Source organism: Neopsephotus bourkii, unplaced genomic scaffold, assembly GCF_033783945.1.
Source record: "Neopsephotus bourkii isolate Nb327-2 ecotype Australia unplaced genomic scaffold, CSIRO-AGI_Nbou_v1 NB_354, whole genome shotgun sequence".
Taxonomy (NCBI): Eukaryota; Metazoa; Chordata; class Aves; order Psittaciformes; family Psittacidae; genus Neopsephotus; species Neopsephotus bourkii.
Window position 1 is genome coordinate 2087770 of NW_026900860.1, and position 25399 is coordinate 2113168.

A 25399-nucleotide genomic window follows, 5' to 3' on the forward strand; every position below is an offset into this window, starting at 1 on the left:
GAAATTGATATCAGCAAGAGAAAGAGAAAAGTGCATCATTTGCATTTCGAGGCATTGCAAACCCCTATCCTAGCTGCAGCCCTCAGCAATCACATTGCAAAGAGATCAGATCTTGATGTGAGCAACAATGATGTAAAACCGCCACTAATTTGCATCATTTTGGCTGAATTATTCTGCATTTACACCAGTTTCACTAAGATAGAAGCTGGCTTGGGGTGTTTACCTAATCTATACATTTTGTGCCCTTTTCCCCTTTTATTTGCCACAATAAGCCACCTCCTTTGTTGATTACTTCTTATTTGTGGAATGTATTCATATTCTCTGAGTCCATCTGCTAAAAGTATCCTATTTAAAAGAAGATGGCATCATTAGCTACCCTCTCTCACTATAAAGAAAGGAGCAGTTCCCATATTTTTCCCCAGTTCAGTGGCTCAGTGGATGCACTAATCTTGCTGAACACTTCAGTTTAGATGGTATATCAATGAGGCATTCAAACAGAGCAGTTTATACACAAAAATTCTGTCTGCTTTGTAAAAGATTATCCTTTTATAAACACTCTGCGGAAAACATAAAAGCAAATAGGGGACAGCACATAGGACAGGAAAGATGTTAGAAGGGAGATTAATACTGAATGGGTCGAAATGAATGGTGCTTACCAAAACGAGGTCCAGATACTTTGGCTGCAGTGAAACATAAATAATGGGAATGACACATCGTTTATTCGGGATAATGAGTTGATCCGAAGTAGGGGCCTAGAACAAGAGATTAAAGATTAAATATCCATCTCCTGATGAATATCAGTAGCAAACTTTAACCTTTTCCTTCCAAAAGCACAATTTCTTTGAGCAATCATGTCAGCAGAACAAAGTGAAGAAATGGGCTAAAGCAAACTGCAAGCACATTCTTACCTTACCCTGTGAGAAAACACCTCTTCCTAGTTTGAGACAGAGAATTGTGGTTTTATTTACCAGGCTTGTATCTATTTCAGAATAAATACAGGAGAACACAAAGATTTTGCTTGATGTTTTGTATTAGACAAATCTGGCTTTAGCATTTATTGCTTACATTTTGGTTCTGTGCAATAATTGAAGAAAGAACATACCCCTCCTGAACATTCACTTGGGTGGAGTGATAATGGCAAAAAGCAGCCTGCTGGAAAAGCACAGCATACCACATGCCGAATTAGAGTCTTCAATGCAAGGAGGACTTGGAAGATGTCACAAGCTTTGGATCAGGAAGGGCTGGAAGTGTAGCAAAGGGGGGAAAGGCACAGACAACAGGGGACAGCAGGCTGACTGTACTGCAGTGCTGGCAACCCGTCCAAGCTGGTCAATTAGTGGTCCTTCTAGCTCAAGATGCTGTACTGCAACTGAGGCAGAAGACATAGGACAAGTGGGAATCTGGATAGCTGTGGCTTGCCCAGAACTTGGAAGAGAGCAGCTGCTGAATGTACACAGCCAGCCAAGCCCCGCATTGTGGTTTTGTTGCTGATGGCTGCCTCCTGAAAGAGGGATAAAACTGGGGACAGCGGGAGGAGGGAGAGAGGTTTTCAAATGGCATTCAGAAAACAGCCAGGCTAGGAGGCAAGGGTGACTTTAGCATGCTTTCACCTGCCCCATGGAAAGGGCTTCACTAGCAAAAGGGGTCTGTGGTTTCATTCTGCTCTCTAGGGAATGCGCTGTCCCTGTGCCAAACCAGCATGCATGTACAGTTGGCAGTTCCTGTGCACAAGAAGCCTAGGACTAAGAGCTGTGGAAAAGTATCCATTTTTACTTGGTAAATATTTGCATGCAAAACCAGATATTCCCATAGGTTTTTGTGAGGCTCTGTGAATTTGTTAAAAGGAAGGGGGTTTGATTTGTGCTGGGCGAGTGTGCATGCACAGACGCACAGTCCCAGTGAGGGCATGGTGCTGGCGGATGAGCTCACTGAAATGGTATCTCGAAGGACGCTGAGTACCTTTCGAGGGGGCAGGCCCCACATTTTGCAGAATTCACACCTTGGCACCAGAACAAGAATATTCCCTTCTCCCCCTGCCCCTTTTCACTGTGAAAACAGACTCCATTTGTTAAGTTTCCTTCTCCTTTCAGGTCAGAGACCTGAGTTTTTGCAGGCACCTTTCCTGCCAGGCTGTCCTGCAGCAGCATCACTCCACTGCCCTAATCCTAAAACCCACTGAAACCTCCTGCTGCTGTATCACAAGTGATACACAGAATATAGGATCTCAACTTTCAGGATGGCCAAATAAATGTAGGTGAAGGAAGAAGACTTGGGGTGCTGGACCAGAGGAGGTGGCAGAGCTGACAAATCAATCACAGGGGTGTGAAAACCAGACATATGGCTGGTTATCATTCCGGTCAGCAAAGACCAGGCTCTGGAGAGCAGGTCAGGTTTTCTGTCACTGCTTACAATGGTGAGGGAAGGGGGAAGTTCATCTCACTTGGTACCAAAGCAGCAGCCTTTGCTCTGGGGAACGAAGCACTGCTCTCCAGGGACACAGAACACTGTGCTTGGCTCAGCTGCTCTGGCTGCTTTCAGCACCCTGCACTGATTTCCAGCCAGACATGCTTTTATCCTTGAGATACGAGCAGCAACTTTCCTTTTATTCAGAAAGAAGCAGCCATTTTCCAGCATTATCACAGCGCTGATAATACATATTACAAACAGCAGAGCTGTGAAGGGATGCCAGAGCCCGGCGGCTGACTGGTGCATGACCTTAGGAGATGATGCCACACCACAGCGTGCTGGCCTGAGCAAGGGGGACCATCCTGCCCGGGCTGTGCGGCACTGCAGGAGGAGCAGGGCCGTGCTACCATGTGTGCTCCATCTCTCAGGGTGCCAAAGGGCTCCTCAGACAGGAAAAGACTCTCCCTATAACATCTGCAGGGGATATTTGAAGGATCCTACAGTGAAAGTTGTTGATCAGCATACATGAATCAGAATGGTTCAGGTTGGAAAGGACCCATCACTCCTTGTCCTGTTGCTGCAGTCCCTGAAGAAGAGTCCCTCTCCAGCATCCTTGTAGCCCCCTTCAGACACTGGAAGCTGCTCTGAGGTCTCCACGCAGCTTCTCTTCTCCAGGCTGAGCAGTCCCAATGTTCTCAGCCTGTCTTCATATGAGAAGTGCTCCAACCCCTGATCACCCTGGTGGCCTCCTCTGCAGGCATTGTATATGTGGGTACACACACAATAACCCAACCATGTTGTAAGGGAGAGAGCATGGCTTCAAAAGCCCTTGTTGTGGCACAAAAGGCAGCCTGCACTGACCTCCCTGCCTCACTTCATTGCTCAGAAGGAGCAGCTCCCACATGACTCCAGCACACAGCAATGGGCTCTTGTACTTAGAAAGTACTTGTGACTTGATTTAAACCTCTAGTAACATGAAGAGGGTGATCAGAGCAGCACAAGACGCTGAAAAGACCACTCTGGCAATATTCGCTCAAATTCATTGGGTCAAAGTAACCTTTCCGGGGTTGTTTCCAGTGTGTAACTGGAAGCCCAGCTTGTGAGCTAAAATCACAATAGCTCGTATTCACAGAGAGCTATCCGGCTGAACATCAGAGTGTGTATAGGAATGAAGTGTTGGGGTTGTAAAATTAGATGAGTCTTTCCCTATGCAAAATGTCCACTCTGGGAAAGATAGCTCCTGAGCCCTTTTGGGTATGTGCATTGCCAGCTTACAGTGGTGCTGCATGAGCTAGGGTTTTCTGGTGAAACTGCTCTGGGAGCAACCAGACCTCAGGTGTTCACAGCCAGGGGAAATACATGTTAAAACCATGACATACCCCAGGCACAGCTCTGCCTGCCCTGGGTTCGCTGGAAATCCATGGAGAGAAAATGGGGCATCATTTGCCTCGCTCTAACAGCTGAGATGAATCCAACCAAAAAAATGCTTGTCGCTCTTCTTTGGTTATTTGAATCGCACCCATACACTATTTCACTAGCAGCATGCCATGAATGATGCAGGTATTGATACTGAACCTGTGTTTGTACAGGTGTGACTGATCTGCCAGATCCTCCTGTATTCTGATTCAAATCATCATGTCATTTTTTCATAGTGCAAGCCTCTGAGGAAACAAAAGTGTTTTTACATTGCTTATGTGCCTTTACTTTGTGAGTGTTACTCATTTAGCATCCAGAAGGGCTTGAATTGGGCAAAACTATCAGGAATGCAATTCTCTTACACCATAAGGTGGGAGCTCCAAGTCTGCAGAGAGCTTTGGGTGGTGAACCTGAATCCATGTGTCACTCCAAGCACTCATGGAACATGAGGGCATTTAGGCTTGCTCTTGGTTACAAAGCTGAAATCTGGATTTAGGTCCATTAACAAGCAGCAGTAGACAGAAACACATCAGCAAACTTTACCTAGGCTATTCTAGGACAGAAATGCCCTGTCTGCATGGGGTCCAGTTCAGGGAGCAGGACTGAAGAGCACCAGATACTGGGGCAGCTAGCGATGTCCTGAGGTGTGGTGGAGGCTTTGGCAGCCAGCGACAGAGCACATGGGGCTGTGAAGGTAGGCTGGCCCTCTTTCTGCCTTGGCAGTCCCCTTCACATCAAAGCAGCCTTCCAGAAGCCCTACTGATGGTCACGGCAGGACCACAAGAGCAGCGTAAAGCTGCTTGGGCAGGGTTAGCAGTGTGCTCCAATATGGTCTTGGATTGTACCTTTCCACAAGCCAGCTGTACCTCTCAACTAAATACGTCCTAGGCAAAGCTCAGAAATGCATCTTTCGGGAGATTATTTCCATCTGCACATCACAAAGGATATATTGATTTAGCTACACTCCTGAGATCAGACTGGAAACACTGTATAGCCGGGAAGCAGACACATGTGCTGCTTATCAAAGCTATACATACGGTACAAAAGATAGCAGTGCGGAGAGCAACCAGCTCTATTTGCACCAGCACACGATCTGCTCTGTAATTCTCTAAAACAAAGGAAAAGGAAGTACCGAGTGCTACTGTTCCCAGGCTGTGCAAATGGCATGTCAGGTGCACACTGATCCCAGGAATATGAGGCATCTAAGTAGCTGACAATTGCTGTTGCTGTCAAGGATCATCCTGCAAAGCCTGTTTATTTGATTTATTTGTTTGTATTCCTTGGAGCAGCAGAGAAATGCCATAATTCATGCAATGGGAAAGGATATCATGGTAGACCTACCAAAGGAGGAAGTTGTGCCTCTTTCAGAGACACAAAGTGGAACATGTCACCCAAGCAAGGATGTATTCTCCCTGCAAGGCTCTTGCATCCATCCACAAGGAGAACAAATTACCTGTTCCTCAAAATCATGGCATCTGGGTCTGTAGAGAATGACATAATTGAGCTTAAACATTACAAAGCAAGAAAGTAAATTACTTAGATCATGCAGTGCCACTGTATGCTGGCAATGTACATACTCAAACTGCCTCGGGAGCTATCAGAGTAATGGTCATCTGTGGAGGCAGAGGTCACTCAGGTGTCTTGCAGCATTAATCCTTGCTGGTGTTCATGGGATAATGGAAAATAGGGAATGTTGCTAGAGGAAAATCATCGAATCATGAAAACATTTATGTTGGTAGAGACCTTTAAGATCATCGAGTCCAAACGTTAACCTAACACTGCCAAGCCCGCCACTAAACCATGTCCCTGAGTGCCACATCAACTCTTCTTTTCAATACCTCCAGGATATTCAGGCTTCCATCTAACCCAGGTAACAGATAGAACTAACCTAGGAAGAAAGGGTCAGTGAATCCCAAATCCACTGATGTTTCCCCAGGACAGGGTTTGCTTGCTCTGCAGTAACTCACCCTCCTGAGCAAGGGATGCAGAATCAGACACGAAAAAAGGCATAACTGCTTTTTCCTGGAAAATTCCACCCAACATCTGCACAGCAGCTGGATTTCCCAAGTCTATTATCTCATTTCACTGATCTGAATGGATTTGCTTTCAGAACAGTTGCAGATCTGTATATATCACTCATGGCTTGATTTACCATAGTTTACCTAAATGAAATAATAATTAGTTACACTGCCTCCCCTCCTCCCACACCCAAATGTTAATCAGTTGCAATTCATGACTGTAAGAAGCAGCACATAAATGGTTACTTTGGTCCAAAACGTTAATCAGTTCTGAAAATCCAAATCAACCCAAGTCACTTCATCGTTCAGGACACTACGGGGGAATAAGTTCTACTTTAGTCTCGTCTTTTCCATTACCAGACCCTTAAATACATTTTTTTCTACAGATTCAGCCAAAGAGATACACTACTAATATACCGGCCAACATGGGCACTCTTATTCCTCTTGGGCAGCTCCTTAATCCAAAGTCCCACAGAAGGAAGTATGACTGCAGTATTCAGCATGAAATAGAGACACCAGACAGGCTCTGGCCCCTTGAGTGTGAAGATTCTGATCTAAGATCCAGAGCCCCTTACAACAGCTTTGCCATCTCTGTTACTCAAAGGCCATAAATAATTCTACTACGAACCACTTACGCCTCCTACTGAAATGCACATACACGTCCTCAGCAATGGGGTATTTTAGATGAACATTCAGAAGGGCAAAGACCATATTCAAGCTACAGAAAATACAGCATATTTCCAAGGGCAAGTTTAGGAGGTGGACCTCCTTACATGATCAGTGGTCACTGCTAGCTTTAGAATGAGATGTCACATACTTTATACCTTCTTTTTTTCCTCAACTTACTGCTGTTTATAACCATTACACCATCACAAACAAACTGGGCTATTCAACTGCTTTTTCTAATGACGGCAGCCTTTCTTCTTGCTCCCTGTAACAAAAACTCTTTGAAGTCCTACGCCGTTAGTTACAAGTATTCGGATATTTCCCCAGCAAGGATGTAATTGCAGCCAAAACAAGCCTCCAGGTGCCAATATTGCACCTGACAAATTAGGCACACGACTGGAAAAGGATGGGCCCATCCTTCTGCTTAATGTTCATTTCCTCTCATTTCCACATTAACAGGAAGTAGTTGGAATGGAAAAAAGGCTTTCCTTAAAGACCCGAACTATCAAAAGGCCTGGAGCCGTTTCTCCTTGCAAACAAAAAACTTGGAAGCCGGCTGCGTTCTATGATTTGGAGCTCATTTACAGTGACTTACTTAACCTCTACTGACGGCACGAGGGACAGGATGTTATGGTTTATTTAATGCATAAAGCGGGTGTGAGAACAAGGTGGAGGGTGCCCTTAGACGTAGTCTTTTCATAATTTATTGCTCTAACTGCTTAATTTTTCCTCAGGGAAGCCTTTGATAGCCGGCTGCTGTGGTGTGGTTGAGTGTGTGCATTAAGCTGTAAAGCAAAAGTATTGCTATTAATAATAAAAAGTCATAACAGTAACAGAAGTTATCATTTTGCAAAACAAGAGTAACTTGCACCTATTGCTCAGATGGAACTCTGAAGTGGTATCCCCACACCGACTGAATTGACTTGAGGACATTCAATGGAGCAACATTAAAAGTGTCAGATTTACCTTGTGAAGACTTTAGCACCACAATCTATCTACCAACACAAAGCAAACTCGCTTTCACAGAGCCCTGCATGGCTCCTAGAAGGCCACTGGAGAACCACAACAAAGCCAGCCAAAAAGCCATGACTAACATCGCCTCTGCTGGTACCACAGGGGATTCTGACCATGAACAGGCACAAAAAAATGTGATGCCTGACTGGCTTTAATGTTGAACTACGCTTAATAATGTTGTAGTATGCCTCGGAGGGTTTATCTTAAAGCACCTTCTTTTGAATGGTCTGTAATCTTCATCTGGAAAAGAGGACCAGCCTTTAGAAAGCGTTTTGATGTCAAAGTTACTCAGTGAAATAGCGCATAGATGTTCTGCTCCCTGGAGATCAGTGTTCAGCTTTGCTTCATGTCATTACATTGAGGGCCCGCGGTGGCTTTAGCAAGCAAGATCTGTAGGAACCCTTGCACCTGTGGATAAAGGACTTCAACCTTGAATGATAAATATGTATTTCTAGGGTTTTTTTTTCCCCTCTTGAGTATGCATGTGTGAGCACAAGTTGTATTTTAACACAGACAGGCAGGTAATACATTTCACTTTTAGGAGATGAAGTAACGATTTTAGCAAATTACATTCGTCTCTTTAATCTTATATTTCCATGCACACTGAGTTAAATGTTGTAAAACTATCAATTCTGTCAAAACCTAACAGAAAGAAAACAAGAAACCCTGCAATCTTAATGTCCAAACTGACTGGTGATTATCAGGAATTAAATGTGCAGGAATTCCAAATCTTTTCTGATCGGAGATGTCTAGATGACTTTTGTTTTTCCATAATTGTATGAGGTTCCTACATAGTATTTAAGAATCAATTATATTGCAATTGATGTAATTAACTCTAATAATCCAGTAAAAGTCAGTAGGAGGGCTATTCAAGTCAATAGAAAAGAGGGACTATATTATGAAGGTGTTATTAACCTATACAGATTTTTACTAGACATTTCCTTTTCTTACATAATAAATATACAGTGATGAGGAAGGCTGTCATTATAATTTAATGGGAACAATGGCTCATCACTTCCTTTCCTGTACAAGCCTTAACTAATTCTACATATGGTGTATAAGTAAAATGAAGTTAAATGAATCTCACAAATTAGCTATTAATCATCCATCAATCATCTGTTGCTCCATGATTAAAATCTGCATTGCATTCAGAGCTGGGAAAGGTATTTGGGGAGTGGCAGGAGCTGCATGCACATCTTCCAATTCATTTATTCGTGCGCTTTCATTTTGCATTGCCAAGGGTACTTACCAAAACCAGTCCTGAAGTCAGAGAAAGTCTCCTGAGGCAAGTTCCAGCCCTTCCCAGGATAAAGGAAAACTCCCATTTACATATTTATAGGCATTGCTCTGGCTTTTAAGCACTGTGGCATATGAGAACCTCGTTCATGCTCCTCAGTTCAGACAACTCTTTTGGGGAGCAGAAAGCAACACTCTGATGTCAGGGAAACTGAGGCAGTGGTCTGTCACATGCCATGCAAAGTGATGGAGAGAATCCCTCTGTCCAAAGATCCTAATCTCCTGTCCTATGCTCTGAGCCAATGAGGCAAAAGAGAGTTCTGCTTGAACACGGCTATTAAAATCAGGCTTTTTAGGAATTTCTGTCTTCACCTTCATCAAGCTGAGCGTAAGCCTTATTAGATACAGAAGGCTGCATTGATCTCATTAGCAGAAGTGCTTATCTTGGCAGTAGACAAAGATCAGTTGTCTGTGCTAGTGTTATTCAATGTATTCGTTGCCTTCTATGTGGCTGGCTACAGGTGATCCTCTTGCCTTGCACCTTGGCAGCCTCAGCAAGGCATCATGCATCTCTCTCTCAAAAACTGCAACAGACCAAAACATACCCAAGCACCGAGTGACTTGGTGATACACTGCAGCCACTTTCCTACACAGAGCTGAGGTGATCGAAAGAGGTCCAGGAGACAGCAAGAAGAGCGCTTTGTTTATTCTGGAGTGATTTAAAATCCAAATAAATATGGAATGACCTGGATCCTCAGTGCAGTGTCATTGAATGTATGAAAAGAATGAGGCTGAGACTGAGGTTTGTTTGTCTGCTGTTAAAATATTTTTTAAGAGCTCATGGGAGGAGGGTGCAGTTTCTGAAAGCTCTTCCTATACAGACCCTTCTCCATCTTTGTTCGCACTGCTCTGGGTAAGACGTAGCGTGTGTACTCCACTAAAGAGAGAGGGAGCTGCAATGTTACAATAAATACAACACAGAGGAGTCACTACTGCTTTGTAACTACAACACTGACTTTTTTTAAATCACAGCAGCAGAGCAAGTGCTCCACAGATATCAATAGTTGCACCAGAGCTGACCTATGCTGCACAGAATGAATGAGGCTTTGACCATAGGAACACAGGCAAACCTGCTGACTCCTGCTGAATAAACCTATTGTAGAGCTGGCAAACAACATCCTTCCGGGGCTCTTGGACTTGTGTCTTCATCTAGTCTGGGACTCCTGAGAGGGCTTTTTTCTTTACAGCAGCATCACACTTTGCTGTGCTCCCAAACACAGAAGACATTTCTGATGTTCGCATTGCAAGCTTCACTCACAGTGTACTTGATTTGGTGGTGTTTGACAAAGACTTTAATTCAGGAGCCAGTTCTGTGATAACAACAACACAGGCAGAAAAAAACAGTGCTCCATGAGGCATTAAATCTCTTCTTTTTCTTGTTGTTGGCCACAGCACAATGCCCACAGGTGTCACACAGCCCTACATACCAATAATTAGCTCACCACAGCAGGTATATCACACCACAAAAGCTCTGGTTTGAAATTGAGATCTTTTCTTCTGGGGCACTTGCAATGCCTAACTTCTGGGCAAGGGAACTTAGGCTATGATGAGGTGTAAGCACAATGCAACACCTCCTGCTGCAAACACCTCCTGGGGTCTGAGCTTTGCTGCCCTACATCATCCCAGGGCTACCTGAGAAGCACACGGGTGTTTTTCAGGTGTCTCTGGAACTGCAAGCTCGTGCAAACAAGCTGTGCCAAAAATGATAGACTGAGAACTGCTGAAGTGCAGCAATTCAGCAGTCAAAACTTCCTTTATTTGAATCCCCAAACACCACTTAGTTATATAATAATCTCAGCTCTTTTCATGCTCCACAAGCTTGCCTTCAATTGTCTGGAGCAGCTCCTCAGCAGACACGGATAGTCCCAGACCACAGAAGGCAGTGGAACTGGGATAGATTCCACCAGCTGCCGCTCTGCCCCGACTCCAATTGCATTTCACACACAGAAGATGACAATAACATAACCACCTTCCCCCCAACAAAACCAACAAAAATAGCCCCCTGCTTAAACTATGATCTGCAAGAACAGATTCCAGCATTTGGGCTTCCATGGAAAATCAATGCAGTCTTATCTTTATGGTTTTCCTTAAAAAAAAACCCCAAAACAACACTTGGGATGACAGTATTAGGTAGCACTGTGAAAAACAACTAAATATAGCAGTAGATCATGGTGGGTGTGAATGGAAAACAAAGGAGTCAGGAGCCGGGCTCCTGCTGCTGTTACGTCACTGTAACACCCATAATTATGTTATTATGTACACTGCCCACTTCAACTATATCTGGACACCATTTACCATGATAAAAATCTGATTAATAACATGGCATATAATCTTGGTGTCTTTGATGAGCATTAACTTCTATATTCTTCTTCAAACAGACAGGATATCTGCTTTGCCTCCCTTCTGCAGGGAGTTTTGAGAGTGAGCATTCAGAAAGCAGTAAAAAGGGTGATTTAAAATCTGATCGCTGGACTCATTCTATCTTGGTGTAAAACCACATTAAGCCATTTCTAAAGCATTGCTGTGCATAAATTCTCCCTATCACTAGCACCTAACTTACGACTACTCTAACCTCCATATGGGAGCACCTCAGGTATTACTTGTGGTGGCCACATCACGCCCTCTTTTGCTGCTTGTGCCCCAAAAAGCAGTAGTGCCAATTTCTACAACTTCACTAATGTTGGCACAAAGTGAAGCTTTGAGACCTCTTTTTTTTCCCTTAATATCTACAAAATGATAGGGAAAAAAGCAAAACGAGCAGGAAAATGAATGAAAAACAGTGCCCGCCAAGACTAAAGAGTTATTTTTCCCTTTAGTTGAATGAACACTGAAAAAGCATAACTTATTATGTCTTCAGCCCCTGAGGTTATCCTGACTGATTTGTTTCACAATCCACCAGGAACAACCCTCAAGATATTTCTAAGTTAGCTGTTAAACGCCTGACTTCCACCTACAGTAGGGAGAATCTGTATTGCCAACAGCTTGTTCGCAGAATTCCTCCTTAAAACAGTTTTAGTACCACCAGACCAGAAGGGTTTGATGCCAAAGAGCTGTTCTGTCCTATTGAAAGCAGAGAATGGCTTCCTCTGCAATATGTACAAAGAGCAAGGAAATTTACTCAATTAATGTGAAACACAAAATGGCATCTGCCATCTGGAGACGCACACAAAAGCCACGGGCAGTCAAACACTTCTTAAGACTTTGGCATGTAAAATTAACATATTTTAAGACTTAAAGGGACATGTGAACTCCTAGTGCGTGAGGATTTCCTTCCTCTCGCAGCAAAATAAAACACACAGCAGAGTATTTCCAAGGCAGTGTCCTAGAAACAACAGTGCTAAGCACCAAAAACCTGCCTGTCACATCGAGACTACCATTGGTATACTGGCAGATGGGGATTGAGCACTTATCTATTTAAAGATGCATTTTCAAACAACAGGCAGAAGAAATACACTTTCACTACACTTCCCGACTCCCCTAAAGTCTCTTACTAGGACTGGTGTAAAAGCCTGGTTGTTTCTTCTTGTGTGTGATGCTGTGCAGCCACTCAGGATTTATTTCTCCTTGCAAAATCAGAGCGATGCTGACGAGTTTAGTGCGGATTCAAAGCGTACGGGAAAAGCTGCCTTTACTCCAAGCATTTTTAAGCATTCTCTTCTTGAATAAAATGAAGAAAGTTCAGCTCCAGTGTGTGTTCCCTTTTGTGTATTAAAAACCCCATCCTGCTTTAAAAGAAGCGCGACATATGGTATCTGAGTAGTCACCACCATAAATTATTCAACTCTGCTCACTCCACAAATATAAACCTAACAAAATGCTAAACCTGAGGCCTCACCACCATGGTCACACATCCTCAGCAGTGTCTTTGGCACACACATTTGGCTACACAGATCGGATACCTGCATCCTCCCTTGTGGGACTCTCCAGGATCAGCTGTTTTACAGTGCTACCTTTTCACCCTGCCTGTTAGGTGGCAACAGTGCATAGTTGCACAAACCCTGTCTCCTGTGTTGTGTTGTAGACAGAGTGACAAAAACAGAACAAATCCATTCCCACTTAAGCCAGTGTGCAGTTCAGCAGTGATGTCCTGCTCAGTGTTGCTCAGCATGAGCAGGACGAATGATCCACCACATTTACCTTGCAAAAGCAGCCTTAATTCGGGCACCCCACAACTTTGCAGTGGTTTTCCTAACTTGCTTGCAGCAGATGCTCTTTTTCTTTTTAAAGCATCAAAATGATCATTCCAGAGTCCATGAAAAAGTTGGCTCCTGGGGGAATTCAGAGCCAAGGATGCCAAATCCACAAGTACTTAACTCGTGTGAATTATGATAACGTCCCCAATACAATTCAATGAGATTATAGACATTGCTTTCATCTGGATGCGTAGGGAAAGGGCGACAATAACCTTAGCAAAACTGGAGTATTAAAGAGTATCAGGTAAAAAACTTCTTAAACAGTGACCCTGTCACTCACTCTGCAAGATTCCTGATTTATTATATTGACAAAGATTCGGGTTTTAAGGATTAGTTTTACTGATTAATTTTTTAGTTAAAGCAATCTCAAAAGTAAATCGATAAAAAGAAGCTAATACAAAGCAGAAGACGCAAAAGTCATCATTCCTGTATCAACATTCATCTGTGCTACATTTTAGGGGGGGGTGGGAGAGGGAAATGCATCAAATTCAGCTAGAAAAAGAAGGGCTGAAAGTGCACTAAAGCATCACTTAAATTGTATTTACCAGTTTGTTTTCTGCTTGCATTTGTGGATGTGCGTGTGTGAGAGGAGAAACAGAGACACAGAGAGAGAGAAAGGGAAGAAAATGACTCATGCCTGACAATGTCACCATGTAAATGGTCATAGCTGCGCGTTTCCCTGGGGGAATCTGTAATACCACAGCAAGAATCTAGTGAGCCTGCAATTACGGTGCCGGCAGCATGTCCCTCCAGCATGAGCCATACTGTCTGGCTACACTGTGGGAGCAATCTGGCTGTGTCCTCTCACTGGAGCATCCTGGGCTCCAAGGGCCCGGGTGGCAGCCCCATACCTTCAGGCAAAGCAGAGCTCGCCCAGAATCTGTTTCCCATAGAGTAATGTGGAAGCGCAGAGACCACAGGTAGTGTCCAGAGCTACCAGCCCAGGACCTTTCCAAAGCCCTGAAAACCAAATACTTTTGGAATGCTGCTTTAGGTGGCTTTCACACACAGCTCCTGTCTCAGCATCACACGTGTGTACGTGTGGGGCATGATCCCCAGGCACCCCCTCCTCTGGCAGTATCCCATCGTGCAAAGAAATCCTTACCACCACCGATGTGAAGGACTCTGTGTTAAAAATAAAACCACAGTCCTCAGCAAAAAGCAGGGAAGGGTTCCCGGGTGAGGAGCGTGAACCCATGCCAGTGACAGGCTTGAAGTGCAACATGATGGAGATGCTGCTGTAACCGGACAGTTGAGGGATGAGCTGGGGTTTCCAGGCATGTCACAGGGATGACATCCTTGGCTCCGGGGGCTGGGGCCGCTGAACCTGCTGCTGGCCAATCCTTGGAGTGTCACTTACATGAGCTCCAAAGAAATCTTCTGGCCCACCCTTCAGGAAAAAGATAAGATGTCATGATCAGCTAATGGGAAGTGACAAGAAGAGATAACATGAATGGGGAGAGAGGCAAGGTTTCGGGTTGAAAAGGCATTTTTCTTTCCTCTAATGCCAACCCTGCTAACAATAGGGCCGAGTTAATTAATGGGCTATTTGAGCACTTTTATCCATTTTTGCATATAGCATTCATTTTCCTACAGATATATATAATGCAATTAACCTGTAGTTTTTTACACAACCATACATGGCAATCCTTTCAATCTGGTGGGGAAAACATTGTACTTTTACCAAAAGAAAGGATTTAGTTAAGGAGAGAAAGATGGTGAAGAATCCTTGTTCATCTCTTCCAGACATTGCCTTCCACCTGGCATGGGAACCCATCACCAAGACATCTGAGCATCTTCCACTAAAAGACCCCAACAGGAACATAAAAACTTTCTGGCTTTCCTCTCTCTTCAAGACAGAAAATCCTATCTGTCACTCGGCTCACTTGCAGTTAGGAAACCTGCTTCATTCCCTAACGAAACATTAGCGCATCACTTGACAAAGTCCCACTGAGCACCGAGCGAGAGGTTTAGGCTGGAAAACGCTTGTGAAGCTTCCCCCCAAGTGCTGCTCCAATGGCACCTCTAACTGCGGGGAGGGGGGATGCATCCTATCCCATGCAACCACCCCGCTGCACACACACAAAGCCCCTGGGAATCGATCAACTCCGCAAACTTCAACAGAAACCTAATCCGAAGTGCCAGGCTTTTAAGATCATAGCCCTGCCGTGATGTGGATCAGTTTTTTTGGGGGGGAAGAAGTGCCTCTGGTGGGTACAAAGCCCAGGACGAGGGGTTGTGATCTCTGTGTGGCAGCTGTTAAGAATGGCAAACAACAGCAGCGAAGCGCTGCCTTCGGTGGAGAGCCGCATGCGTACGATGGATACAGAAAGGCTCCCTTTACAATGTAAAGAATTCCAGGCTTAACCAAGCCACGATGTGTTTTGAGGCTTTTGCCAAAAAGTACAAAAAACCTGTAGTCAGGGCAGCGAAGCATTTGATGACAAGCGTGGTTTCTGCTGCTCGACATATTTTCCTGGTGTATTTGTTTGTAAAGGTAGAGATAAGTATAGTAACACAATCTGTTCTTTAGTATCACAGGCAAGGAAAAATCACTAGTCATTAGCTACAACAGTTTACAGTCTTTGCGAGAGAGCTGCAAGTATATGTTTCTATTTCTTCTTCTAAATACCTCAAAAGGAGCCTGATCCTGAAAACCCTTCCCTCCAATGATGACTGTCTGCAACAATAACACTAATGAAAAGCCACTGCGGATGTAAGGAGAGAAAAGAAGGCAAGGCTCAGATTCCCTATACAATGCTCGTAATGGGTATTTTCACTAAAGATAAGAAAGCAGACTTGTGTGCCCAGTATCACCGAAACAAGCCATTCTACCCTATCTGCAATTTTGACAGTTATCTATGGAAAATGCAGACTTAAAAAACTCTTAAGAATAATTATTAGAAACCATAGCCAAAATAACATACATCAGCCTTGATTAGTTACGTGAAACGCAGCCTTAAATTGATAGTTTAAAACCAGGAAAATTAGCGGTATGATTAAGTATGAATGGCTAATAAAAAGAGTTTTGCTAAAACAGATTAAGGTTCAGATCAAGGTCACAAAAGGAACTGATTGAGGAAAACTGTCATTTTTGCTGGGATTCAGTAGCTGGTTTAGCAGCACTGTTTCCTCTGAATCAGTCTTGTAATGAGAAATGACACTGCTGGGGTTCATAAAGACTTGGCACACTTGTTTACCCCAGAATCTCAGTTAAAACATTGTGGTCAAAGAAAAAGGCACATTGCTTGTTGTGCACGCAGATGGAAAGGGGTACAACTAAGTGAAGTAACCGCTAGTAAAACATAAGGTGAATTTGTGCCCTAGTTCCAGTTCTCATGTTTGGTGTAAATCCACTCCAGGTAAAAAAGCACCTGTGAGCAACCCAAAGCCCTCTTTGTCCCCTTGTTTCTTCCACAATAAACAGCTTCTAGTCACAGAGCCCTGTTAGCAGAGGCTAGGCAGAGAAGTGCCTCTTAATGGGGTCTGAGATTTCCCTTTCTGCCAGGTTCTTGGTTGTGGATAGCCTCCAAAAGGGTTTCTGCTCCTCTTCCTATCCTAATGGGACAAGAGCTGAGCAAACACCTTGAATGCATAGGTATGGTATTGAATTCAGTGCTCCCAAGGGAAAGATTTACACACAAAGCCCATCTTCCTCCATGCAGGCACCAGAGGTCCTCTGCTGCGAATGGGATGATGCTAGTGCACTGGGGGGACAGCACAGCTCAGCTGACCTCAGGAATTTCAGATCAGAAAGAGCCTTTTGCATGCAATTTCCCCCTGAAAACGACTCTGTTTTCTTGTCACCCCTCCTGCAGGGAGCAGGTGATTCCCAAAGAGGCCAAGGAGCAGATGTGTGAGTGTTACCATTGCCTCACATTTTCATCTCACCCCAATTATGAGTAAGAAAGAGGGAGGGACCACAAGCAGTCAGGTCTTTATCCACCACCTTGTGCCCCAGATTTGGGTTGGAAGGGACCTTAAGGTTCATCCAGTTCCAAACCCCTGCCATGGGCAAGGACACCTTCCAGTAGCACCCCTGCTTCTTAGATACAATGCTTCGGGGAAATACATCGTCAAGACTATAACCTGGGGGCCACAGCTTTTTCCTCCTTGCAGATGGGATTTTTACTCTTTGGGGGTTTTCTTTCCTCCTGCACTGGTACTTTGCACTTCTGCCCTGTGATGGGAACTGTCACAACCCTCCTGAGCACTGGGCTGCTGCTCGGTGGCATGAGCTATTGTTGTCATTATTACTATCGCCAGGCCTGATCGGGGTCAGCAAAGCCAACGTGAGAGCTGTTGTATAAGCCAGCAATAAAAAGCCAGTCCTTGTCCCAGAACACACTCGGGCTGGTTTTCTGACAAGCTGTAACAGGTTCTGCGGTGGCACCTTTTCTGTTGCTAAATAAAGAACTTCTGTCTTGCAGAGCCTAAACCCGTTGCTGAAAGATTGAAAGGAAAGGGAACTAATGGGACAAAGGGGCTGTGTGTGTGGGGAGGGTTTAACGTTTGCTTGTTTTGATCCTAGTTGCAAGTAATTCACACGGAGCGAAGCCCATGGATGCTAAAGTAAATGAGGAGTTTTAGGACTGCTTCAGACCAAACCAAATGCAGAAAGTCAGAATCATCCAGATAAGATTCTTGGACCAGAAATCACATTTTTGTTAGTCCATATACCACATGTCACTTGACAATGAGTATCTGCAGCATGGAGTGAAATAACCCTCCAGCAGCAAAGTCAATATTTAAATCAATATCTCTGGTAAGGAAAATATCTTACTTATTGATATAGATTGGGGTTTTTTCCTTATGAATCTCTCAGGAAGTAAACAGCTTATTTCTGTTGTAAAAGCAGCTAAACAGTATTGCCAAACAGGTCTAATCTTTCCTAGAATTCAATAGCTCAGTGCTCTGAAATTATTCATGTTATAAATGTCATTTAACCTGTACATCACGGATGTATTTCCTTTTTAGAATGAGGCACCTACAGTATTTGGCTTTCATGCTGCTGAGTGCAATCCCTGTAACTTCAGTGGGAGCTTAGGGCACTGTGGGATGGACGTTTGACGTGGTGTAGGTACCTAATGCTTCATCTACCTAAGGCCAAAATCTGTTAGAGATGTTAGTGCCTTCATGTTAACTGATGCGACACCCTCCATCCGCTACAACCCTGGAAGCAGAGCACCGACCCATCCCAGTTTGTTTTAAGCACCTTCACAAGGTCAAGCCCATTTGTTTCTTCTCCTTTGGACTCTGTGGTATTTTGGTTCCTTTCTGCAACGGGATAAAATGCCCAAAGGAGGGGTAAGAAAGATCTCATCCCACAGCCTGGTGGCCCACACACTTCAGAGAGAAGAAAGCCATGGCTCTGGGACAAGGGAAGTGTTAAAAACACTTTTCCTACCTCTAGGAGAGACACCCTCGCTTGTAGGCTGCCCTATGAAAAATGGGAACTGACACCACCATGAGGACATCTCGCAAAGAAAGCAGTGCTGGGTGCTGAGCCCATAGGCACAGGCTGAGCCTGTGTGCTGGCTCCTGGATGATTCCCACATACCCCTGTAGGCAGCTGCTTCCCAAGGGATGTGTGTCTCCTGGCTGGATGATCCACGGTGGCAGTTTTGCGTATAGACACCTAAAATCAGCCTATTCCCTGCTTTAGGCTCCTAAATCCACTGCCTCATTCAGGACCCTACAGAACCATCCAGGTACTTGTTCTACTAAAGTTTATAGCATAGCACTTGCAACTGTTTTGGAATGATATTAGATGTCTCACTAACACCAACTAACCAAAAAGAACAGAAGTCTACCAAATTAAACTACATTTCCTGTTCAATACCAGCTTTGATTACTCAGCAGGGTAGGGTAAAGGGTAAACTGTCAAATGTGCTTCCTTTTCTCCTGCTTTATGATTTAAAAATCCTTAAGACTTTCAATGCAAGGACTAGGACAGGGCAACACAAAGTATTTCTTACTGTGCTTTTAACCCCTCCACATGGAGGTTGCTGAAACAGTTCGCATCTTTGAACCCCGGTGGGGTGGTGCTGGCTAAGAGCTGTCCCTCTCTGGCAGCTCTTCCAATATGATTAATAGAAAGGAGGCTGCATCGGGATTAGTTCTTGTACAAGACAACAGTGTGCATCCCCAAGGTCTTCATTCAAAAAGAACAACCTGGAAAGCTTCCCAGATTTTGCTTTCACACTCCTGTCCAGCATCTCTGTGGCCCAGGCTGCAGGTAAGGCATACTTTGGTCCAACGAGATGGGGAGCTATTCAGCGAGGCAAGCAGTGGCTGATTTAACCAAACCCATACTGAACTATATCAGAGGATTGGAGCTGAAGCTAAGAATCAGCTTCCACCTTGCAGCCTTTCCTGTAGTACGGTGTGAATCAGAACCTGAACCTGCATTTGCCAGAGTTTCCCTTTTGACTTATAAACAGACTCGGTGCTTACACCTCCTGGAGGTGCAGCTGCGTGTGACACCAGGACAATTTGATGCCAATTGACAGCAAAGGGGATTTTGACTCACGAGAGATGGATTCCTCCTCAGTGGGGCTGATGTGACAAATGATAACTGCTTCCAGGGTTCTGAGTGCATGTACCAAGGGAATTCCCATCCCGGCAGTGTCAGTCCAGCAGTGTGCACTGGCTGGTGTAAACTCTGCTGGATCTGACTGACATCCGACATTCACTTACAACTTCTGAATGCTGAATTAAGAAGAGTGGGATAACACACACATGGTGTTGCTAGTTCAGAGAGGGATGAAGGGGAACAGGAGGAACACCAACGTGGCCTCTATCGCCTCTGAAGGATTCTCCCAGGAATCGGGGAGAGAGCCATAAACATGGAACTGCAACGTTTATGGGAATACATTTGACCTGAAAAGCCCTGGTGAAGCCAGGTACCCAGGGCCACATAAGGTTGGAAGTGACAAGAGGTCACAGCCTGGTGGCAACTGCTTGGGTGAGAATTTCCATGTGGGATAAGGTTGGGTGGAAACGTTTTCCCTTTCCACCTTCCCACCAACCCAGTGGAAGGGGCAGGCTGGGCCCCGTGTGAGGCAGAAACACATCGCAGCAGTTTACACTGCAGGCAGGCTACGGAACTCTGCTCCACCAGTTCCCATGGATCTGCAGGATTTTAGGGGCTCTCGACCCAACTTCTGTCAATTCAAACCTCACCTACACCAGGATGCTCCTTCAAAGCCAACCACCAGGATACTCTGGTCAACCAGGGGTATCTCTCTTACTTAGCAAAGCCTGTCCTGTTTAACTTGGGAAGGCACAAATGGTTAACCTTAAAAGCAGCCTGGCAGGAGCAGGGTTTGGAAACCCATTGCACCAATTCCACACCGTGGCGTTTAAACTGAGCGGGACGTTAGCTGACACTCAGTGGGCAAACTTAATGGCCAACTTCACTCTCTCAGCCTTTTCCCATGAAAAACCTGCACCCTAGGTGCCACCAAGTGCTAATTTGTTAAGAAAGCCTTAATTGAGTGACAGTTAATTATTGACAGGTTCGAACTCCTTTATCTCTCAATCAAAAGCTGGCTCTGTCCCAAGCAGCGAGCAATTTAACAGCCGCAAAGGTAAATCTGGCCACGTGCAAACTCTTTATGCTCCAGCCTGATGCCTCTCCCTCCCCCAGCCCAAGTTTGTGCTGCGGTTTCCCTCTGAAGGAGCCGATGATCCCCTGGTGATCACCAGCCAACGTCAAGGTGGTTACCCTGCTTAACCCCACTTGGCACCGAGTGGGAATTGCCAAGGGGACATCCATCTGGAGCTGCCTGAGATAAGAGGTGTCCAGTGTTAATAAACAGGCTTCCTCTACACCTCAGCAGGGCCTTCCTTTTCCAAACAGTCTTCCTTTAATGTTGTAAAATGGTTTTTTCCATTTACTCAACCATCATGCCTTTGCTGGCGGGGGAGGGCCAAGGGAAAGGGAGAAGGGATTGAGACTCAGCACATGTTTCTAAAGCATTGAGGCACCTGCTTTTGAAATGGGATTTCTAATGCTAAGCTCTTCCAACACAGCTCTTTCTCTTGCGTTCTCTACACAAGCAATGTGTGAAGTGAGAAAAGGATAGAGAAAATAGAGTAAAAGGAAGAGAAATGGGGGAGAAAAGAAAGGAAGAGATGAAGGAAAATGAAGGGAAAGGAAGGCAAAGCAAGAAAGATAGAAAGCAAGCAAGAGAGGCAACTAGAGAGTGACAAAGTGAATGAGAGGAAGGAAGTGAGGGGGGAGAGGTAATGGGGGAAACAAAGAGGAAAAGAAAGGAGGGAAGGAAGGAGGGAAGGAGGGAAGGAAGGAAGGAAGGAAGGAAGGAAATGAAAGGAAGGAAATGAAAGGAAGGAAATGAAAGGAAGGAAATGAAAGGAAGGAAGGAAATGAAAGGAAGGAAGGAAATGAAAGGAAGGAAGGAAATGAAAGGAAGGAAATGAAGGAGAAAAAAGAAGGAAGGAAAGAGATGGAAGGAAAATTAGTATATTATAGCAGCAGCAGTAGTAACCACCGCAGTATCACAGTCATTCAGTGCAATATGTCTAAACATTCGTAAATGTTTTATGCATCCTAGAATGCCACGTACAAGGGATAGAGCATCCCACTGAGGTTAATGAATGAATGAGGTGCCCTTGAAGGTTAATTTGCACAAACAAAAGGTCAAGGAACACCTTCAAAACAAAATATTGATTAAAGCAAGTTGAATGTTTTGATTCAAAGGAGACACGAAGGATTAGAAAGCAAAATAAAGCAGTATGGATAAGAAAGGAACAGGAAAGAAAAAGCATCACCCCCAGACACAAAGGAAATGGTAGAAAACATATCTGAATCAGCTAGTCATCTGCTAACAAGCTGTAAAGATTTCCAATGACAAGTTGTCACATTAGTTTAGTGAAACTGAAGCAGCACTTATCCCTTTTCCTGTGCTTAATCTCTCAGCAAGCTGCACAGAAACATGCTACCACGTTTAATAGGATTAGTTTAGTTCACTTTCTCCTCTCTGGAGGTTTTGATGGGGTTTGTTGGGGGGTTTTGTTTGCTTGATTGGTTGGGGGTTTTTTTTGTGTTTTTTTTTTTTTTGGGGGGGAAATCATCATTATTATTATTATTTATTATTATTATTATTTCCTAACAATTCTATTTCCATCAATCAATGGAACCATCAAGGTTTTGAATTACATTGCACTCTGCTGAACCACCTAGGCTGCATTCACTTGCCAGGTTGAAGGCATTTTCTTCCAAAGGCTTCCTTCTTGAAAGGAGGAGCCAAGGCAAAGGGAAGGGAGGAAAGGCTCTAAATTCAGCACTTACACACATCAGGGACCCCATTCTCCTCTTTCACACACACACTGACGATGCTTTATTGATATCATAGAGCTATTTTAAATTCACATCAGGTGTAAGCTCTGGGCCAAGGCTAAGAGCAGAATCAGGCCTTAGTGGTTGTGGGGTGTTCTTTTTATGCATGAGAATAAATACTTGCATCTTCCCCACTCCTAGAATAGAAAAAGAAAGGGGAAAAAAAGAGGGAAAAGGAAAAAGAAAACCTGCTATGTATTCGCAGCCCAGTTCCCTCGTTTAGTTGGAACAGACACAGCAAGGAAAATGATCAAAGAAAGGCATTTTCAACAATATACCCCTGTCACATCCAATTTTGTTGTCAAACTCCAAAGGGACAGAGGCATCACTCATGGCCATGGGCACACTACACAAGTTTGCCTAAGTTTCTTGCATCTGTGGGGGTTTTTTCCCCCCTTAAAGAAAGAAATGCAAGCACAGAACACTGTCAGCATGCAGGAAACCTGTTATCTTCAGAGGCACCCTCAGGTTTTGAATCCAAACTTTGTGAACAGAGTTTACTTTTCGTTGGGATCCAAAATGCCCATAACTCAAAAACTGAACAGTGTGACTGCCCTAAAATCTATTAACAGGCAAGAAAAGGACCTGGTGGCTACCTTATGATCTATTCATTATTTGGAAAAGGACCTGGGACTTCCACAGGAGTCTGAAGACTGGAATCTGTGACAGTTCTCTGGTGAGAACCATGCTCAGGGTCGGTTATGGGAAGGGGGCAGTAAGGAATACAATCAGGGAGCAGCTGCCTTGCCACTGCCCAAGCCACCAGAAGCCTGGACAAGGCACCAGAGATGACTTTGTTCACCTCATATCCTGAACATGAGCTGCTGGACCCCTTCTGATGAACTGCATTCTGTAGGAGCGAGGGCTTTTCCTCCAAGCTCTATAGTTTGGGTGAGAGGTGGGGGATTGCTTTTGCTCCTGAGCTTTTGAGACATCAACTTGCATTTCTTAATCTATCCTCCAGGATTAAAAGAGAGCAAGGGTCTGAAGCACTCAGTGCCCCCAATGGTGGGCAGCAGAGTGGGAAGCATGCATGTCATTCCAGTTGTGCTTACTGGTGCGGCAGGTCTGGTGCGGTGAGACTGGGAAAAGCTGCCAGATACAGGGCTGGAGGGCTGCAGCCTGCAGGCTGCTACAGCAGTGGGGCAGAGGGACCGGGTGACAGGTGCCTGTGCACATGGTACCATGGCTGGGGCCAGGCTAGCTGCCACTGCTCTGCTGCGTGACCTTGGGGACATTGCCAGTGCCTCAGTTTCTCTTTTGGGTAAATCAGCAGCGTTCGAAGTTAAATTGGTGACAAACTCAGTGTCAAAGGCAGCTATTTACTTGTTTCTTAGTGTTTGGCACGACTCGGCTTTATCTCTTTGTGCATCCTGGTGTCCTTTAAGAGAAAATTGGAAACAAAAGGAAAGAATTCAAGCGAGTCATTCGCCCGCCAAATTTAGCCTATCTCCCCCTGCGTCCAGACACACTTCTGCGCCCTTGTTCCGCAGCCCCTGCGGCACTTACAGCTACAACCGGAGGCCGAACGTGTCACCGGGACAAGCCGAACCCCGCAAGAACAAGCAAGGAGCAAGCCCTCCCCTTCCGCGCAGCCGAACGGCGCAGCCGGGCCGGGCGCCCCCGGGCTACCCCTGCCTGTCGCTCCCCGACGGCGGCGGGCCCGGTGCCGCTGTTGCTGCAGGTTTCACGTTGAAACAACCCACAGCGGGGCAGAGGCTCCCGGGGGCCGGGAGGGAGCGACGGGCACCGGGCACCGCTCCGGAGCCGCCCGGCGCTGGGGCTGGGGGACACAAGTGGTGGCAGCGGAGCGCCCCGGGACGCGCCCCGTTGTGTTTGCGGCCACGGAGGTGGCCAGCACCGGTCCCGGGACGGGCCGCGGGCCCAGGCACGGCACAGCGCGGCTGGCGAGGGTGCCCAGCGCGGCGAGGAGCGGGGCTGTCCCAACGCCACCAACAGCCGTCTCCCGCCGTGCGAGCCCCGACGTGCCGGGCCCTACGCTCCCGGCGCTGCAGCGGCCCCGAAAGACTTTGCCTTCCGCACCGGTGCCGGGCTGCAGGACGGGTGCTCCCAGATGTATCTCCTCGGGATCCGCCAGCCGGGGCAGCGGCGGGGACATTTAAGTTTGTTCTAGCGCAGTAACAGCTTCCCAGCTGCAGCTCCGCTTCGGCCAGTCCCGAGCGCTTCCTTAGGGATGGGCGCGGGGTGGTTTTGTCACACCGCTCACCCACCCGCGTCACTGACCCCGAAGAGCGGATGCAGGGAGCCGCGCGTCCCCCCGCGGGCAGGGCAGGCCTACAGCAGCGGGGCGGGCAGGGGGTGAGGCACGGCCCGGCCCCTCGCCGCTGGCACCGAGAGACGGCGCAAGTTTGGGCAGGGGATGCCCGCGCCAGCCCGGCCTGCCCCGGCCCCAGCCCCAGCCCCGTCCGGGCTCTCCCCTCCCCTCGGGGCTCCCTGTCCCGCAGCCCCGGCGCCCCTCACGGCAGCCCCGAGGGGCGGGCGCGGACGGGCCCGGCGGGCCAGCGCCGTCCTTACCTGCCGCCGAGCGCCCTGCAGCGCTCCGCCGCCTCCCGTCCCTCCGCAGGACGCTATTCCCAAGCATCAATTTATTCCCTTGCAAGCCTTAGGCAGTATTCCCGCGGGAAGCCTCGCCTCCCTGCCGGCGGCGGCCGGGCCGCCCTGCGCTGGAAACGGGGCCGCACCGCGGAAACCTGCGCTCCCGGCGGGACAAAACGCTCCCGGCGGGCTCTGCTCCCTGTTGCCGCCAGGACCCGCCGGCAAAATGCTCTTTTGTGTTTCCATCCCCAAAGCACGTTTTCCCAACGCTTTCCCGCCCCGGCTGTGCCGACCTAGGGATAGGGTTCAGTTGCCCGAAACTTGGGGCGCACTGCACGGGGGGGCCGGGGCCGCAGGTGCGAACACGAGGTGTGCGCACCGGCGGCTGCTCCACGCACCGCAACGTGACTCTCGTTTCTGTGTTTATTTTCCGCTCCGCACATGGGGACGCTGCCACCGCTCCGGTCCCC

General features: G+C 46.3%; 1 long non-coding RNA gene across 1 annotated transcript; it reads right to left on the bottom strand.

Moving 5' to 3' along the window:
• Window positions 1-650: 650 nt before the first annotated feature.
• Window positions 651-25066, bottom strand: LOC133209603 (uncharacterized). The gene is made up of 3 exons (XR_009724693.1): window positions 24909-25066; window positions 14115-14399; window positions 651-752 (listed from the first exon to the last, which is right to left on the bottom strand). It is a non-coding gene; the product is annotated as an uncharacterized LOC133209603 (long non-coding RNA).
• Window positions 25067-25399: the final 333 nt, after the last annotated feature.